At 28.8% G+C, this 18,960-nt stretch overlaps 1 protein-coding gene across 1 annotated transcript in view; it reads right to left on the minus strand.

The window, feature by feature from the left end:
• LOC148230562 (uncharacterized) overlaps positions 1–18,960 on the minus strand; it is a 243,250-nt gene that overhangs the window by 169,393 nt on the left and 54,897 nt on the right. The window lies entirely within an intron of this gene.

Raw genomic sequence — 18,960 nt, forward strand, 5'->3', positions numbered from 1 at the left:
CGTCAGTCCGTTTCCGATCCGTTCGTTTTGAGCACGGACAGCGGACAGACACACTGTGTTTTTTCACACCACACACGATCGGATTTTTCCGCTGGACATCCGTCACGGACAGATCCGTGCATGTATGACCAGCTATTGGCAGATGTTATATTAGTTATACCTCAATTTCCTAATTAATAATTATAGATTATATGTGTATATTTATTTATATGTAAATATTTTTTAATCATGCACATTCCTTTTATTTTTACAGAATTTAAAATACAAAAACAGTGCAGTAATCAACAACAAAAAAATGAAAGGGGTGCTACCGTTTAAAAATAGTTGAGAAACGCTGGTTTAAGCCATCGGTGAGAAACAAAGCATATATTGAAATTGATGCAATGCACATAAGAGAAAAAATATTTACGCATATTACTCGTTAAAAGCGCAATAAACAAAAATGTTGTTTGTCTTCATGACCCGTAGAGGTTATGCATTATTTATTCGCAAGAATAAATGATATTTATTCTTGCGAATAAATATCGTAATGAATAATTAAAATTGAGCTAGCTTTTACTGAAAATTCTTAAATAATGAGTATTAAAAATGTTTTAAAAATAAAAAGACAAATACTGATCGCACACTTATAACTTTTCATGACAAAAATAAATACATACTACTTTTTTATTATATTTAAATTAATAAGTGAAATAAAACACTTTAAAATAAAGCGTACAAAAATAATGTGTTATTTAAATAAATTACTTTCATATTGACTTTACATATGAAAAAACGTCAGACGAATACTAAGCACACAAAGAATCTTATTGAAAAGTTATTGCTTTTATAAATAAAATTACTTTCTGTCAAAGTTTCATTTTAAATCTTATTGACTATATGAATATTTGATATTTTATAGTTTTATTTAAAAATCAACACGATTGGTGTTTTATATTTACGATCAATATATTATTTTTACATACATATATATCCATTAAATTATACAGTAAATAATGAAAATAAAAGTTTGTTTAATTACTATATTAACAAATGTGCTTAAATAATTGTTAATAAAAGATCACTCTCTAAGGAAAATTTTCGTTAATATAATTATTAACTGTTATATAAGGATAAGCGGTAATCAAATATTTTTGAGCCTCGCCTCCCGAGTGCAAAAGGTCAACAATATCGTATATCCTAATTTAAAAGCGTACCACAGATAATTGAATTAATTCGTCGAAACACATTAGATAACGCAATCAATCAAATTGATTGATTGGAACATGTAGTCGACGTATTTATTTAATTTAAAAGTTTTGAAGATTTTTCAATTCAATCAATAAATTTATAAGTTTTTGATCTATCTGCTTGCTTATAAATTTTATATCAATATTTTTTAATAATAAAAAATCAAAATTTTAATTAAAATATAAGTTTGTCATTCAAAAAGCAGGGCTAAATTTTGTTAATTGTCTACAATAACACCAAGAGTAATTGATTGAGTGAAACGATCTATGGCAAAGTGGTAAACCATCCAACAGTATAGAATATATTTAAGCTATGTGTTAAATATATTCATTCGTATAAATAATAAAAAGAATGCTACAGAATAGTCTTTAAGAAGCTATTTATCTTAAGAGAATGATTTAAATATCAAAATCAACAAGGATAAACAATAAAAAATTGTAAAAAATGTGAGTTGATCAGATATTATTAAAATACAGCAAATAGTTTAGACCAGGTTAAAATTGATTAAATATCAAAATGCTACAGTATTATTTTTTTAAGAAAACTTGTGCATCTAATTAACTTATGCGTCGTTTTGTAAAAAAATAATATAATAAAATAAAAACAACCTTTAATTCACTCAACGCTTTGCGATTTCCATTACTCTGCCTCCGTTTTGCTCAGTTCATTATTCATAATTCGCGTCGGCGATTTTTCAACCTGTTTCTTCTAAAAGTCTTGCAAGGAATAATAATGAAAAAGCCTCTTACAGCTTTTTGGCTCTGGCTTTTGATCCCTGTCGCGTTGATTTGGGTCACCTCTCTCTTTGCGTACAATTGTAATAAATTTAATACCCGCGATCCTGCCGTGACTAATACTAATGGCTAGGACGAGTTAATCCCCAGTTAAATAATGATGATAAATAAAAGTTAATTATTTCGAATTGCAGCTGAGCAATAGTGCCTCCTTAGTGATTATGAGATGACGAAAACGTTTTACAGTGATAAATTTTAACTCGAGACGGGTCGCATGTGTTCTAAATACAGGTAAGTGGAATTTTCTCCTTTGGCTTTCTCGGAAATTGAATTATATAAAAAGCTAATATATTATCTGCTATATGTATTTTTAACTTGTGAAAATATTTTAATAAAATATATGAAAAAAATTACATTTTAACGAATTATTCCTGTATTTTAATTAGTTTACCTTGATAATATCAACTTTTCAGGATTTTTATATTTTTTTTATAACAAGGTTGTCAAAATCATTGATTTCATTTTTGAAAATTGTATACAAAAATTACATAAATTTTCATAATTGTTAATAATAAACTTACATACGAAATATATATTGCATTTATTAAAGGCTAAGTTTTATGTTGTATATTATAACTGTACCAATTTTATTTGAAAATACAGTATAAATATAAATGATTCCTATTCCTTCTCTTTTTGTTATATATTGGGGGTTTCAATTACAATTTTTTTATAATTTAGAGATCATTCTAATGACCGTTTCGATCAATGAAATACAAAAACCAACACATCTCATAATTTAAAATATTGCACAGACCACCTAATAGTATATCCGTACCGAAACATTAATCACCCAATAGTACCGCCAAAAAAACTACTCTTGACTTGGATAGGACGTGCGCTAACAAAACAATACATTCTATTCAGCGCATAATACTATTGTTCTTCTTAAGCTTAGGTTACCGATCGCCGGATTGACCATCTAAGCCGTTTCTCCTTTAACACATTTCGTCGGTGTGTCTTAGAAGTGATGCAATTGACTTACAAAAATCCTCATTTGTAATTCATTAGAGACGTCTCGAATCAGCATTTTAAAAAAAGTTGTACAGATAGCAGAGATGCGGTAAGAAACGCAGAACACAGACGAGAATATATTCCATGGAGTCAGAGTTGCATCGCAAAAATATATATCACCTGTGATATTTAAAAATGGCCGAAATACTAGTATTTGATGTTGAGCACCACAACATCTTATAATCATAGTTATCAATGTAAAGCTTTTATAAACTTTGCCGACTAACGACTAACAACTCGACACGACCGCTTAGTTATACGAACACGAAAATGAGAAAACTAGGCAAATTATATACTTTAGTAGCACGTGTGTTACTAGGTCGGCAGAACAAAGTTTTATCTTAGAAGAAGTTACAAAATGGGATATGGTCGTGTCCTACACCTCGCGAAATTAAATTTTTTCCACACACATACACAAATATACCGTATTCAGAATGCAGAGATATTTTCACACATTTATTAAAATGTATTCATGGGGGGAAAAATAAAAAACGAGATAAAACGTGTCGAAAAGAGTGGCTGAAATGAATATTCATAAAATACATAACGACAGTTACTGAAGAGGGATTTTCAGAGAAAAAATAATTTTTTTTAACTGAATAATAACGCGATGACTGGTGGTAAAAAAACATAAACAAAATACAAGTGAAATATTTTATAATATGACATAAGTACGTGTACTATGTTTTTTTGCAAATTCAATATGACGTGAACACAACAAAAAACCTTATTACGTTGGCAGAGGGTAGGTTTTATTTTTAATTGTCTAAGCGGAAAAAACTGTTTTTCACAGAAGCAAAAAATACACTGTTTAAGAAAACCTCCAAAACGAAGGATGTTGAAAAATGAAAGTGAAAAGACAAGGGCTGGAACGAAAAAAGAGACGTTTCGAGTAAAGCGACTTTATCTCGCTACCAGAGATAAAATAAATCTGTTAAATTTATTTAATTTATTATCATATTAGAACGGATTCTAATATATACTGATTTTAATATATATTTTTAAATTATATACATATATACATATACAGTCAATAATTAATTTTTTCAAGCACATATATTTTTATACAATAAATATTTGCTCGCTAAACAATTTTTTAAGGTAATAAAAAACAGTCGTAACAAATTAATTTATAATAAACAGACGCAAAGTTGAATTAAAACTATTGATCTATTAATTTCTCCATAGTTGATAAACCAAGACAAAATTAAGCAACACTTTTCAAAAGACTTAAATTATTGAATAGAAAAGAGTTTATCTCATATAGCGCGTAACTACACGTAACAACTTAAATAATTTAAACATAATACTATCAAACGCTACCAAACATCTAAAATTGCAAAAATATATTATTCTATTGCAAAATAACGGACGTAAAAATAGCTTTTTTAAATTTAAGTAAAAATATCCAATATGCATGAATTCGTATAAGCTTATAATAAAAAAATCTACACAATAATTTATAATATAAAATGAATTCAACCCCGAACACCAGTACTAAAGTAGGCAATGCTGAGGGTTGGATGAAATTGGATAAATATAAAAAGGACCCATCCGTATCGGACCCCTAGAATTTTCCTCGAAGCTTTAAAACTTCGGGTCGAGGCGAAATTATTGGACAGCCTTACATATGTGGCATTTCATATACTTTTTCTTGTTAGACCTTAATAAGCCCGACTTACTCAAATGCTTCTGTCATTGAACACAAGACACTTGAATCTTCTGGTGATCTTACAAGGTGAAATTGGCAATTTTGAGATCTGGAAATACGATATGGGCGAAGCGAACGAAGTACATATATGCAATTTAATACGACTTTGCATTTGAAAGTAAAGATACAGCTCAGATAAATGCGGTCTTGATTGCATTCAATATAGAACTCAGTGTCTTTCGGTGAGTCAATGATAATATTATTCCAGGGATAAGTCAACTACACCCCGCGAGCCGAGAATAGATTTTACATTTTAAATTTTAAGATATGAGCTATAACATAATAGCTAAAAGTTTAGTTGAGTGGTTGCGAGATTGCTTTTCATTCCACTGTGATGACACGCAGTTATAATTTGACAGTGTCTTTAGTGCTTCTTTTAACATTTTGCGTATTGTTATTGACACTGCCCAAAAAAGGAGAGTCTAATGGAGAATCGCAATTTTAAAGCAAAGTTTAGTGTAAATTATTTTGTTATCGAAATATATTATTCTGCGATTACATTTTGCCGGTACTAAAATAATACAATATAAGTTGACGTTACAAGACGCGATATTTACAACTTGCAGAAAAGCTTAAAACGATTTTTAACGAAAATAAAATAAGTAAAATAAAGCTGTAACTGACGTCAATTAACAAGTAGCTTTTTTAATAACTAATAAAATAAGGCCATTTATTAGTCAATAAAGTCGTGAATGATTACTGCAGCTTTATTAGGCTTTCAGTAATAACAGATTATATACATGTTGAGCACATTGTGCGCAACATCAATAGGCAATATAGGCAATAGGCAAAGCATATTATTAACAAAGATTTTTATTGGATTCACCTAATGGTTTCCAAGCTTTTTTTACTTTCAAAGCACTAAATTCATGTTATTACAAGGTGTTTTATTTAAAATTATAACAAATACACTTTGCTAAATATGCAATAATTTGTATAATTAAAGGGTTAAATGAAACAGTAAGAAAATTATGCAAATAGCTAGTTACTGGTTTGCACCATATAAAATTTAAAATATAAATTATAAACTTAAAATGTTGTAATAGCAGCGCCCGTGTAATGAAACCGCAGTACCTCCAGAGCGCCGCAGCGTACACTTTAGAAACCACTGACTACTGATTAGATACTGCTGTTGATTTATTCAAAGAGTCAATGCTATGTTTGAAATGATTAAATAATTATGAATATGAACTTTTTTGAATAGAAATCATGGAACAACTAAAGAGGTTAAGAAAACGTTAACGAAACACATAAATTAAAATGTGTCACATCCGATGGTAATAAAAAATATGTGCAGATATGTGATTCAGGCTTAGTTGTAAAAAATGTATGGCTTTTAAAAATACCTCAAAGTCCAAGTCCAAGGCTCTAATTTATTAATTGTATTTTCACTAGCAGATGCTTTGTGGGAAATATCTCAAACTACAATGTATTATTGAACCAGTTGTGTCAGTTCTGTGAATATCTATCAGAACTGAAAACCGAATACTCTATCTTGTTCTACCACACAGATGTTATTTAAAAATAATTGAACTCAGAGGGGCGATTGAAAATATTCTTAACGATAAAATCATCAATTATCGAATATTGAATGTCTTATGCAATTTCATAATGAATTAAGCTTAAAACCACAGTGAAAAACAGACAAATGGCGTTGATTTAATTATTATCCGAAAATGATTATTTACTATTTATTTTTTTATATAACAAGTAAATCATAAAGATAAATGATTCACAAATATATTAGCGCTTACGCGTGTTTGGCAATATTGCTACAATCAAAAAGCAATAAGGAGACATTGCACGCTTTCTCCGACAACCATTCCCACTTAGACATAATTTATGGGGACTATCACCGATCAGGGCGTCGGGACGCCATCCGATAATTTGATTTATGGCCGACAGCCCCCATGGCAAATTGGAACACAATGCAGGTCCCTAGCCAAGATGAATAAATTTCGACTTTCGAAGAATAGCTTAGCACAAATTAAATCTGTAGACTGAAATTCTTAATGTTTCAAACAGCGAAGTTTTCAGAATAGCATTATAAGTATTAAAAGTAAAAAATAAATTATTTTTGAACAATTAAAAACAATTTAACACACATTACACTTGAATTATTTCTACATTACGCTTAACCGTTCATTAAACTAAACGACCCATGCAAAATTTCACGCGATTTACATATGTATTGTAGAATGTGCGACATTAATGTTGAATAAGTATTTTACTACATAACGTTAAAATAATTATGATCATTACCATAAATATTTTATAAAAAAAAAATATTTAACTATAAAACTACTATTTTTTTATAAACATTTACTTTTTAAAGACGCTTTTAAGAGCAATATGAAACGAAGTCAATTTAATTCAAGATTCGGCGGAAACAATATATTAATATTTTAGATTTTTTATTGTTTGAAACGTAAAAATTATTCAATTGCTAATGATGTCAGTGAAAAGAAGTAACAAACTAAATTTTGGCACTATTAAACCTAGTAACTTCACAGCGAGGATAAATCAGAGTAAGACTAAGATCCATCTTGATCATCGTTCCAACATTTACATCTTTACAGATTGATTTATGTATATAGCGACAAATATACACTTCTATATTCATATACAAAATATGTATATAGGAAGAGCTTTCATGAACATATTTTACATATAAATAGGCTTACTTTAGTATTCAAACGTTTCAAGTCAAACCCTTCTCAAATTTGTGATTTATATATTGTCTATTTGTTTCTTAAATACTTTTTATATATTTTGAGATTGAGCCCAATAATGGATTGTTTTTACCTATACTTTTAAAATTCTGTATTGTTGTAATAATAGTTTAAAGCTACTTCTAAAAACTTATTCTCATAACTAATATATCAGTTATAACTAGCGTTTCTTTTTAAAATTTATTTATCAAGATAAATGCTAAATCGAAAATGTAAAATATTTTATTTTAAGGTTTTTTGTTATGCAATGTTTTTTAAAAAAAATAATGAAATTTTTAACAATGAATGCAAATTTTTTTCAGGCATTATATATAAATAATTAATACATATTTTCTCATATTCACAAATATATTTATAATCTACAAGGGTAATTAATTTATTTAGCCCACAATAAAGAACCGTAATAAAACCTTTTTTAAATTAAGCCCACAATAAAGAAACGCAATTATTACAATTGCGTCTAGTCTAGGTTTTAGGTTTAAAGTGTACAATGACTGGTCGATGCCCTTAAAGGACTAGTCCTTCCCACATTTTCCCCGCAGGGTTTCTTGAAACGGACAAAGGGGACCATAAAAGCTGATCGCTTCCATTCCATGAGCAGAAATGCAAACAAGAATTTCGCCAGTTTTTTCTATTTTCTTTCTCTCTTTCTCCCTATTCCCACGATCACAATAAAATCTTTATTAAACGGTGCCGAAACGAGCTAATTAGGCCAATTCGTATGCAACGCGACGATAATGAAACAATTTTTGTGGAACAAAGGTGTGGACGACGTGAAAAAGACTGCGAGATTTTAATTAAACTTTTCTCCCTACGACCCTCGTGCCGGAAACAATATTAGACCCAATTACAAAAATGATTTGTTATATCTGTTTTTATTTTATATAAAAGAAAATGTTCAGCTGTGATTTCTCGAACAGAATTACTTAACAAAAGTGTCAGACTCTTCACAAAAACATCTTTCCCTTTGAAACTAGTCCGCTGCAACGCTAATTCAATTACAAAAGCTCGAACCCAAGAAGTATATCTGGCGTCAGAAAAACAACTCTGAAATTTTCTTATAGTTGCTCGAAAAACATTTTCAAACTGAAAGGAAGCATTTAATCTGATTTACATTATGTAATGACTTACATTTGTATATATGTACTGACCTAAAACAAAGATTAACTGTTTTTATTTCAATTTAGTAATGGACTATTTAGCACGTATAAATAAAAATTTAGTAATGTGCTCATAAATTATTATTTAATTTACTATATTAGTGCTAGTATTTTGTATAATATAATTGGTAATGCAAAGATTTATTTTGTAATTAAATTATATGTTATTTATAGGTTGTGGATAAATTAACAAAAAATAATGGGAAATATGTAGTGGCACTATTTCTCGAAATCATAAGATTCTGACAAAAAACTTATTGCCTATTAAATTTGTTTTCCTTAATTTAGAATAAGGGTCACGCATAATTATTACATACATAGATAGATCGTTAACAAAATATTTTTTTGCGATCAAGCTCATTTTTTATATATATAATACTATACTGCACAAAATAATGAAATTGTATATATGTATTACAATAGCTAGAAAAATAAATATGATCAAACTTAAATACTCTACATTGATTTATAAGCAAACTATTTATAAAAAAAAAAGGTGCATTTTCTTATATTTAATAATACTCATACTAAATACTAAAATTTTATAAACTACATTGAAAACCTAAGCAAAATAAAATCTGTACAAAAAAAATAATTCAATTTCAATTTTGTATTTCTGCATAGAATAATTTAATCGATTACTTAACTTGTGCTTATGTTTAACTTGATAAAAATATATCAGGTTACTTAGACATAAATTTACTGTCATTACATATACTTAATATGGCCACTTCTATATTCTAAATAAATAAAATATATTTTAGAGACATGAACCAAATAAAAAACAGATGTATTAAAAAAATATAGTTATATATTTTTCACGCATACTATCTCTATTATTATTGGACAGGATACAATTAGACATATCGGTATAATCATGATTTATTATAGAAAATGAAGGTAAAACGTTTCCTCGTTTATTATCGCAATGCCAATGAATCTAATATATAATACATTATATCGATTCCCGTTTTGCACGGTTCTCTCTTTGGTACATAAAAGCAGTTATTGGCTCTTTGTGTGAGGCAGATAACAACGATAATTCTACGAAAGTTCGAATGATAGTTTGTCTTAATCTCGATATATAGGTAAACAGATGTATTGTAGTATTGATCCACGACAGCTACACCCAAATACGACAGATTTAATTAGGTCGAAATAATATTTGTTTATCTCTTTACCAATTTATTTGAGTTTCATATATGTATTAAATGTAAACAATTATACTACATGTTTTTTTACCTAATTTTGCAAATATATATTTGCTCAATTATTTTTAATATGTAAATCTATATTTATTTACATAGTTATTCTTAACAAATATTGCTCATAGATGTTTGTTAGATGCTAAATCAAAATTTGCACAAAATCAAAGCACCCTAAATGATTAAGATGGGTTTGAAAACGGGACGGATGTTGTTATACCCTTAATTTGATAACTTAAAGACTTTATTATGTATTGAAGACGGAATTATTTCCGCAAAATCATAACGTAGTTTAAACAAACGTTATTATTCTGTGACCATATTTCTAGTATTTATAAAACAATTTCAAAGAATAAAATGAACTCTAAAAAAATTTTAATTACATAAAATATTAATCTTGCTTTAAAATCATCACTAGCTGTTTTTTTAGTTAATTTTGACTGATCCAAGGTGAATGCTATCCAATTAAATATTCAGATCGTCTAATGACGACAAACCACATAAATTTGAGTCTACCAAATATGCTATACCTAAATAGTTGTTACATGCTAATTGGTTATGCTTTTCACGTGACAGCCCGTGTTTACACGTTGTACCTAAGTTATCAACTCTGCCGTTTACGCTTAAGTCCGCATGACGTGGCAGAAATAACTAGCCAGCAAATGTCAATTTGATTATTAATTCTAGTCTCACCAAATGCATATATAAGTGACAACGTTAAAAAATTAAAAAAATAGTATTATAAGTTAAAATAAATTACTTTTAATAAATAGTTTCCTCTCATATACTCCACACCAGCTATCGTCAATTCCATATCGAACGTGTTCACAATAGTCAATACATACACGGCGTTTAATTCCAATTTTCGAAACAATTTCCAAACACGATCGTCTCAACTCAAGATTGCCAGAGAGAAATTCAGAAAATCTCCAGATAAGAAATAGTTAGGTAGGTATGCTTTTTGGTCCAGCGTCTGTCTTTTATATTATTCCGAAGCTATTGACCTCGTCTGCTCAAAAAGCACTCACGCAGAATATTGCGTCTGGATTTTGCGAATGCTCTTAAATTTAGCCAATCATCTTCAATTTCGTTGACGGCACTAAAAAATTCAACTTATCGCACGAGAAAAAATCGACAGCGCAATCCGCTGTTGCGGTGAAATGGAATTTCTATGACAAGATGTAAATGTGTGAACTATATAATTTTTTCTACTTATAATTGCTTATAGATATGATCAATAACGTCGAATTTAAAATAATATCAATATCATTTTTGATATTATTTTGAGACCTAACAATGACATAAACCTACTTTGCCAAAACAATACCGTTAAATTGAATCATGCTGTGGAGCAAAGCACTTTTATTTATTTTTAACCTACTTTATTATTTAAATATTGTGCCAAACTTAAATTTAGGTCAAGGCCATATATACAAGGTTCTGCCATATCTCCTGATAACAAGCTTTCTCTTTCTACTGACTCAATCCCAGAATAACAGCATCTGACGCGATTCAATCTAACATAATTTTTTAACTCAATAAAAGGATATTTTCATGCATTTTAATAATTGATTGTAACTTTTTTGTTAATAACAGCATCTCTAATATTGCAAAATTGTATAAGATTACCGAGACTTTTCTATTTAGCATGCTAATCCCTTAACAATAATTTCGCATCAATAGGCTTTTGTCGGTTTAATTAAAAATATATATACTGTAAATTTTGCTCAATGAGGCAACAGTATTGTTGTACTGTACAGTTAATACAAACATCTCATGTTAATTGCTGTACACGAAACTAATCATTTAAAAACGCATGTTTTTAAGCATTATAATCCAATCGATATAAATTAATTAAAAATCGTACCAATAATTTAACTTATGTTGTAATAAATCACTAAGATGTGTCACGTGTGCAGGGATGCATTTAACTAGCAATGTCAAAGGAAAAACAAAACTAACCCACCAAAATATAAAGGTTGTCTGGTATAAAACCAACTGCAACAAAAACAACATCCACAACTTCGAACAAAAAAAATTAAAATACGATCTACCAACACAAATACAAACCAACAAATCAACGTTTGCACAGAAAGTTAGAAATAACACTACGCATTCGACCGAAATTTTAGAAGAAATAATGACATTCGAAATAAAAAAATATGATGAAACAGTTGATGCAACAAATGAGCACTATGTTCAACCTATTACCAATAGTTGTTACTAAAATTGCAAAATTACCGTTTTACTACATATTGCCAAATGGAATGCCAACGGTTTATCGCAACACACACAAGAAATAAAAAATCTATGTAACTTAATTTGACAGTTTCGAACCCAAACCTAACCAAATCAAGTTTGATTACCAATAATGTGTATTTTTCACTAAAGTTATAATTTTACTAGCTAAAATAAAATTTTACTTACTCGGCCAATAAAATTTGATTTTTATTTTTACTGTATTTATTTACTTCGCGGTTGATCCACTTATGCTTAAAAATTTTTACAACTTTTTTTAACTGCCAGTTGAAAATAAGCACATTGATAGCAGCATATAATTTTACTAGCACCTGTCACATAATCTACTTGTGAAATGTATTCGAATATGATTTCACTGAATATATTGCTCCAATTAATACACACTAACTGTAACATATACATAAATCATAAAGAGCCTGTACGAGTAGCGCACAAGATTTCTGTTTTGTGTAACATATAGAATTTTATACTCTTTAAATCCTAATCAAATAATAAATACAATAATATGTATTTTGTTAGCATAAAGCTGATTTCAAAAATAAACAGTTCTTTCACCAATATGTGAGTACATATATATATACATCTGTTGCTAAATCACTAGCCAAATAAATCCAGACAATTTATTGTTATTTGCACACATGAACGTGTGTTTACTGTAAAGGTCCACGAGTATAATAAAATTGTATTTTTTTAGTTTCATACCAATTTTATGTGAATCAATAAAATTTTAACGCCAATACTACATAAATTCGCAAATAACATAGGTATATAAACATTGTACTCATTCGTTGATTATATTCTAACCATTCGCCGCAATAAACATAAATACAGTTTGTTCTAGTCTAAGACAATATCATTGTGCAGCTAAAACCATAAAAATCTTATCTGATATAAAAGGCAACATTTAACAGAGAACGGGTTGGTTTTTCTTTATCTTGAAGCGTCTTTTATTACTTTATACGTCGTGTGTATCGGAAGAAAACCGCCGAAATAAAGCCTTCGATTTCGTTCGCCATTAAAGATAAAACGTTATTTTCGCTTTGCTCACCCTTTTATAACTTCGATTTCACTCATTTGGACTGAATACGAAATTAAGCATACGCACTTGGAATAATATTGAATTATTCACAAAGGCAACGTGTTTAATGTTTTATTATGATGGGGGTGTGTATTTTTTTTATATGGTGGATATTTACAGTTACGCGACACCAAATAACACTTTCTTATAATATATGTATGTATTTATGCTTCGTGGTTCGCTTCCCGAATATACACATGTACGTGAAGGGTGGCCATAAAATCGTAATAAATTTTAAATATTGAAATCCTATGAACCCTTTTGCAGCAGGAAACTTATGTAATATTTAATTAAAGACAATTAATTTAAAGATCAGATTTCTTTTTGTTTTATATATGTTTTTTTCAAGACAAATAATTTAGGTTTGTATTATTTTATTAATCAATAAATTTAACTTGATTACAGTCACTTTTAAATCCTGTTTTTATGCCCAAAAAAATTTACAGCATATACATACATATTTTAGTATTATTTCTGTGCATTGCACCTGCAATATGGCCTCTGATTTAAAAGTAGCTAACATTTTTAATATAAGCAATAAAACAATCATAAAAATGTATCGAATTCTAACTAAAAAAATTACAAATGAAAATAACATAACTTTGTACATGAACATATAAAACTATATTTTTTATACGTATGTACATATATATATCTGGATATTTCTCTGCACACAAAAACATTAGTAATAATGTTTTTGTAATAAAAACTAATACATGCATACCTATAGCATATACCTAGAGTTTTGCTTTCATTATTCTCAATTAATAAAATAAGCAGAGTTGCTTATTAAAGCAAAAAATATTGTTGAAACATTAGAGAGAAAATGTATATTATTGTTCCAAACAATGTTTCAAGCTGCTACCATTGTTATACTTTTAAAAAATGTTGTCATGCATATACATCTAAATTTTGCAGAGATTTATTTAGTTTATGAACTGAACTTTAACTTATAGCATATTATTTTGATTTATATTATAGGTACTGTCATTGAAAAATTAAAATAATAAAAAAAATATTGATTTTTTTCTTAAGATATAGTAAAACATTAATTTCTTTTAAAAATAGGCCTACATACTACAACAGTATTCATAAATATGTTTTAAAAAAAGTTGAACGGGAAATTACGACATCAAAAATAGTCCTAGATGTGGAAATCCAGAAAAGATAGACGATGATGCCCTGGCTGCAAAAATCGAAACAAATCCTACTTAAACTATCCATCATCAGGCTGAAAAATTAAACATGTCCGATTCAATGGCATATGCATAGGCACATATAGCAAAGAAAACAAGTCAATGCATAACTGCATATTTCAAGAGCTTCTAGGTCTAGATCTACAACTACAATGTACGTCACCATGTGACGAAATAGACTTTCGATAAAATCAAGGAACTTGACTGGAAGGTTTTATCTCATCCACTTAATTCTCTAGACCTTGCTCCTTCTGACTACCATTTATTTCGATCGATTTAAACACAAGAATGTAAAATGTAGACTGTGAAAATGGGGATATTTTTATCCATAGCCTCCAATATCTTGTGGAATAATGGAATTAAAAAATTGTAGCAGGAAAAGGTTATACATCTTAAGATAAATTATATATTAATTATATGCATATAATTTTTGTTTCATTAAAAAACAGCATTATCTAATAATATATTAAAACCATTAATAGCCTTATTGAAATTCTAGCCTTATCACTTTTCACCAGCTAGTAATACGCTCGTGGCTTCTGACTCTTGCTTTTATACCATCGAACCTAATCTAAAATTTTCGTTTTAATGCCGTTAGCGGTTTTTACTTGGCAAATCCAATTACGTTTCGGATTGAAAACGGCTTTGTCGCAGCGCCCGGTAATCGAAGGGTTTAACTTAATTGCGGGTTAGATTTAATTACTTTTGAGGTGTTTAAGCGCGTGAAAATTCAGCGATGAATAGGAAAAAATCACGTTTTTTCCAGCGTAAACATTTTTTATGTCGTTTTCCCTGCAAGGCTTTCACCGGTGTAAAAGTGCAAAAAATAGAGTACAGGTAGGCCATACAGCGTAAAGCCCCGCATCGTTTACACAATGGGCAAAGGTTATTCCGCAGTCTATTTACCGCGTGTATGTGTGAAGTAGTAGTTGCCGCAATTGCCTTTTTATACATACTTGGTGAAATATTAATGTAACTTGAGCCATAAAACAGTTAAACCACAAGTACTATTAAACGTCATGAAATACTTAAAAATGTAAATGTGAAAAGTATTTCTATTCGGCTTTATATTCAGCGAAATTAAACTAACTTTTTTTTAAACCATCACATCTATCTTTTTATTTTTTAAAGTACTAATAATAACATCATTAAAAGTGTACGAATTATAGGTTAAGTTTAAGTACTTAAACGAAAAAGCCGCGTGATGAAATGGTACATATATTTATTTTTCACGTAATTTATAACTGACACGGCGTATGAATTAATCGCAATCTTTCTCACAATTGACGTTAAAGTTGCAGTCAAATCCAAGGAGTCATAGAGATCGATGGTTTTGTAACGTCATTTCACGAGCAGATGCCAAACCGTCTAACTAGCGTTTATCCCAAAGCCAAAATCATCTATTGGCATCGACGTGTCAATATGTACCCAGCTCGAAGGTGGTGCAACTTTATGGCTAATTTAGTAAATATCAGATTAGCTGACTTTTGAGGTCGGTCGACAACAAGAATATTCTCTCATTGACCAACTAAGTTGTAGATCTATGAATAGATGTGAAGTTATTGTGATTAACTTTTAAATATATATTGGCTGACAAGTTATTTATTTATTTTTATTTACAATTTACAATAAAAATATTTACAAAAAAAATACTGTTGAATTTATTAATATTAGAAAAAAAAATTATTGTTGTATTTACAAAGCTGTAAGCACCGTTTAAACATTTATTAGGCAGTCGGAAATATATAGCGCCGATTCCGACTGCGCGCTCGTTGACCGTTAACATCCTTGTTGCAGTTGAATTACAACCACGCTTGCTGATTGTAATTCAACTGCAAAAATGAAAGAAAAAATAGTTCACATTTTTGCATCTCACTTTTATTTGAATTTAAAGAATATTCTAGATATATTTGAAATGAAAAAATATTATCTTCAGATTGATTTATATTTAAATACACATAACTAGCAGCTTTGCCAGAATCTATTTGGCAGCAAAGTCACATACCTTTGGCCTCGAAACCCGAAACATATTATTTATTATTTCTATATATTTGTTATTATTTGGCTGTGGCCTATTTAGTGCCTGAATTGGTAGTACTGGACTTTTTCTAGAACTGCTTTTGGAATACTGCTTTATATAGGTTTCAATGCAATTTAAAACATGTAGCACAATTAAGAATCATTTGCCTTATCTGCGGTATTTTTTAAATATTAATATTGAATTAATCTACACACGACAATTGCTCCGAAAAAGTATAAGATTATATATTCTTAACATCAAAAATAACCCGATAATTTAATTTAATTTTCAATTAAACCCCTCATTACCTTAAACCCTTGTATACTCAAACGACCTTTTAGGCCGCACATTAACGAAATAATTGAGACGTATTTTGCGTGCGATGTCTCAGTATATTAATTATAATTAAATTACCAAATATTAACTTTATATAACACAAATATAAATAACATAAAACAACACAACTCTAAAAGCTCGGCGAATTCAATTTCGCGACATTAATAAACATGTTTTTTCCGCTTTAAATAACGCAATAATAACATGACTGCGATAAAAGGAAAATTTCTCATAGTGGGTGAGGAAAAAAAGCTTTTCGCGCCCGAAACGAGGGGTAAACGGGAGAAGGCGATTATTAAGGAAGCGGGCGGGAACACGGGCTTTTAAATGAAATACGGTTCGGGATAACTGTCGGGTCATTTCCGGCACTCTACGGGCCAATCCCAAAAATATGTGTGTGATTGAATATTTTCCGCTTCGTGCCGTCGCGGATGATAGCGATTTCAATTATTGGCAAATTCGACGCGCGCTGCGAATGGTAAGCTATTTTTATTTTGGTCTTATTTTTTTTTATTTCACACACGGTGACTTTTTACGTTAAATATACATCTAACGCAGTCGATTTCTTTCCGTATCAAATATGTGTCAAGTTAAATTGTGCGAGTACTTTTGGTAAGAGTAGTTTGGGGAAAAATGAATAAATATTAAAAAAGTCATGCAAGGTATATCAAATAATAAAATATGATGATAAAGTAATTTTATCATAATTAAAATTTTAAATATATTTATAAATCAATGCGCTAGCCAACGGTTAAAATAACAAATAAAATATTATTAAAAAAAAATTAATGCTGCCTATAAATAATAAATATAAATAATTTTAAATAAGGTTCCACTTTAAAAATAATATTTTGATTCATAGTATTTTTCATTAAAAGTATACCATATATAAGTAAAAATTAATTTTTCACATTATTATTTTATTCATAAATTTGTAAATCTCTTAAAAATTCTATATATGAAAATATAGCAATTACTAATTATTGGAAAAATTACTTTCTAGGTGTAGTGTGAATCTGAACTTTTGAAAGCCAATTAGCTGCTATTCCCAGTATACCACATCCATCCGCTACTAATCATAGTATCTATGTACTGTATATTCGATAAAAATATGTTATTACTTAGTCTATAAAATGTATTTGATTGATAAATTGTACTTGAATCATAAACACTAGTAATTAATATAATTAACAGTTTTTCGCCTCAAGTAACTTAATAAAATTGCTTCGTATATCAGATAAATTGATTTTTTTTAAAACTGCTTCAAAAGAAATATACATGTTTAAAAGGCCAAATATTTCTAAATATTACTATTAGTGTTTCCAAATAACAGTTATATTTAGGGTATAAAATATTGTACAGTAAACGATATTTTCGGATAAATTCAGATAAAACTTATGATAAAATATGAATTGAATTATAAACAATAAATGTTCATACACACATAATTTTAGGTTATATAATAGCAAAAAACTGTATCAAGATCATATATTCTATTTAAAAAAAATAGAACTTTAAGTGTTTTAAACTTTAAATCAGTACGAAGTTTCGTTTTAACTATTACTACACCTCGATAAGGCAATCCAAAAGTATTAATATAAAAACTTAAGATAGACTTATAATAATCACTTTTTTAATTGATTTATAAGAGACCAGTAACAGCCACTGAGAAAGTCCACAGCTACACAATATTTACTCGGAAATATGAGTAATTTCTGGAATATCTTCAATTATATAGTGTTTTTATCTTTATTATTAGTTAATAATTGTTTTTATTTTGACTGTTATAAAAAGCCATAAATTTCTCACAAAAACATACACAATTGAGCTATAGATAGTGCCAAATCAGTAAAAAAAAATATTAACTGCTTTGCTAAAATACACTGACTTTATTTCATGATTTTTTCTTTTCTTATAAATAAAAAATAAGAAAAATTTTGATTTACGTTACTAATATGAACAAATATTTAAAATTGTTTGTAAAGTTGTCAGTATATAAATATTAGAATAATGTATAGTTTAAATCGACAAATATATTCGGTATTTAAGTACAGTATACAGTTTAACTGATTTAAACTGTATACTGGTATTTAAGTAAAACAGTTTTTTATAAACATTTTTATTCACATACATATATAGAGGAATGTAGTTATAATGCAAGCTAGAGAATTTTCGCTGGAGTTCGGAGTTGTATTATTGTCGGCTGTGATTTGTGTCTCGTGCCC

The sequence above is a fragment of the Plectrocnemia conspersa genome, unplaced genomic scaffold, assembly GCF_051122295.1.
Source record: "Plectrocnemia conspersa isolate PC_06_02 unplaced genomic scaffold, ASM5112229v1 ptg000010l, whole genome shotgun sequence".
Taxonomy (NCBI): domain Eukaryota; kingdom Metazoa; phylum Arthropoda; class Insecta; order Trichoptera; family Polycentropodidae; genus Plectrocnemia; species Plectrocnemia conspersa.